The 2,250-nt window shown below is 42.5% G+C and overlaps 1 pseudogene; it reads right to left on the bottom strand.

The window, feature by feature from the left end:
- Window positions 1-644: 644 nt before the first annotated feature.
- Window positions 645-1,015, bottom strand: LOC138997909 (large ribosomal subunit protein eL31-like; annotated as a pseudogene).
- Between the last annotated feature and the right edge of the window lie 1,235 nt (window positions 1,016-2,250).

Genomic DNA, 2,250 nt, shown 5'->3' with positions numbered 1-2,250 from the left:
CCATCACTTTTATCCCATTTGTTCTTCTGGAACCTTGTCACCCTCCCACTAAATGGTGGCGTCTAATTCTCCTTCCTTTGGATCTGGGTGTGCCTGTGCCTCATTTGTAACCAATAAAATGTCAAGGAAGTGACACTGCATGACTTCAGAGGCTAAATCATAGGCAAGGATGAAGCTTTCACCTTGTGAACTGGAACATTGCACTAAAGCACTGAGTCGCCATGCAAGTGGTCTGATTGCTCTGAGACCACCATGCTGTGAGGAAGCACAACTAGCCCATACAGAAAGACCACATAGAGAGGCCTTGAGACTCTGCATGGAGATACCTAGCCAGCCTCCAGCTGCTCCAGTCACTCCTCATCCACTGTTTCAGTCTCAACTACCATCTGATTACAACCATATGAGGACCCAGTCAAGAATCTCCCAGTCAAGCCATTCCCTAATTCCTGACCCACAGAAACCACAACAGATAATAATTGTTGTTTTTGCTTAATTTGGGGATAACTTGTTATACAGAAGTCAATAACCGTACCAGGGTCTTAACAGTGACCCCTAGTCTGACGGGGACAGATACGCAGTCAACTCAGAGAACTCCGGCAGTATTATAACTTTGCAGTTTTATCACTTTCTTTGACCATCAGTGCTTAGTTCTTATCCACATTAACTACTTGTAGATTTTTGTAAAGTGGTGACAGATATGCAGGTGACCAACGTAGAGAGTTGAATCCTTTTCCTCATGACGTTTTCTGAACACCATCACACAGATACGGTATGGGACATTCCTTCTTCCTTTGGCCCAGACAGCTTTGTGGAGCCTGATGACAATGCGCACATCTGCAGTTTCCATCTCCTTCACGGCAAATTTCTGCCTCTCTTTGAGTGACCAAGGAGCGTGCTTTCTGAAAGCCACTCCGTGGATCTGCTGGTGAATGCTGATTGTGTATTCTCTCTTTGCTACCTTGTTGATGGCTGAACAGCCCTTCTTTTTCTCGCCACTCTTCTTTTCGGGAGCCATCCTGCGGGTCCAGGTTGAAAAGGGAGCTATCAGGGTTTTACTTGGCAAAAATATGACCCAAACTTAGTTTGGAAAATGTGGTCACTGGAGAGTCATGTGGTCATGAAGTCATGAAATCATGAAATCTGGAAGAATCTAGCAATAACCCATTTAATTGTTACAGCCCTAGTGGTAAAAAAAGAAGAAAGAAAGTCAGCCTTCTCGTAACTTCCATGTATTCCTACCAAGACTGGAAAGTAGGGTGACCAGAACAAAATCTTTATAAACCATGACACATGTGTAAGACGTTACAATCTTAACAACTCTCAGATAATAACAGACAGCCATCATGCCCTGTTCACCGTCATGGTTAATAGCCCAGAGATATAAAATTATTTTTTTAAATAGTTTTTATTTTGGCACTGTAGGCGAGAGATTTCTCTTTGCTCGTCTCCAAACCTGCTTTCTTCATCTGGAACATGGGTTTGTGGTTTAGAACTTGAAACGCTATCCAATATTTCTCACTCCTTGAGTCTGAAACATCCTTCCTCATAATTGAAGGCAAATGATTTTCTCTCTTTTCTTGCTGAGTGTTTTCCTGGATTTTGTTTTTCTGCTGTTGACTGATATTTTTCCATGAGTTATGACAGGTGAAAGCCAAATGCTTATATTGCCAAGTGCAGTGTGGTCAGGATCAGCCGGGTGGGAGACAGGGAAGGCTGTTCTTGGGAGGACAGGGATGTCATGGGACTATCATCAGAATGAGTCACATATATTTAGTGTGGAGGGACAGGATTGTGAGGTTGCTTGCTTATCCTGGGGCCCATGGACCTGGTCATTGTATGATGTCTGCAGTGCTGTTTGGCACGACTCAATGGTGTGTACACTCTGGGTACGGAAGGTCTTGGGCTCTTATGTGGCATCTCCTTTCAAAGTCACATATTAGCAAATTTCTGACTATCCTGGTGAATAAAGTAGAACCAATATAAAACAGACATTTAGTTGAAATGATCATTTGATCAATCTTAATGAAGGAGTCTTGGTTGAGTGACAGTTCATGTCAGAAAAAGCTGAAAGTTTTAGTTGGCCAAGCTTTAAGGGGAATTTCTATGGTAAATGTACTCTTTTAGATCTTGATAGGGGCTGGATTACACAGTTTGTACAAATTTGCCAAAACTCAGCACTTATACAAGACTGAGAATTCATTTCATATAAAAAAAAATACTCTAGCCTGGCCAGTGTGGCTCAGTGGTTGA

Source organism: Myotis yumanensis, unplaced genomic scaffold (assembly GCF_028538775.1).
Source record: "Myotis yumanensis isolate MYYU_CA2020_CCGP unplaced genomic scaffold, mMyoYum1.0.hap1 SCAF_19, whole genome shotgun sequence".
Taxonomy (NCBI): domain Eukaryota; kingdom Metazoa; phylum Chordata; class Mammalia; order Chiroptera; family Vespertilionidae; genus Myotis; species Myotis yumanensis.
This window is presented reverse-complemented; position numbering and strand designations above follow the sequence as displayed.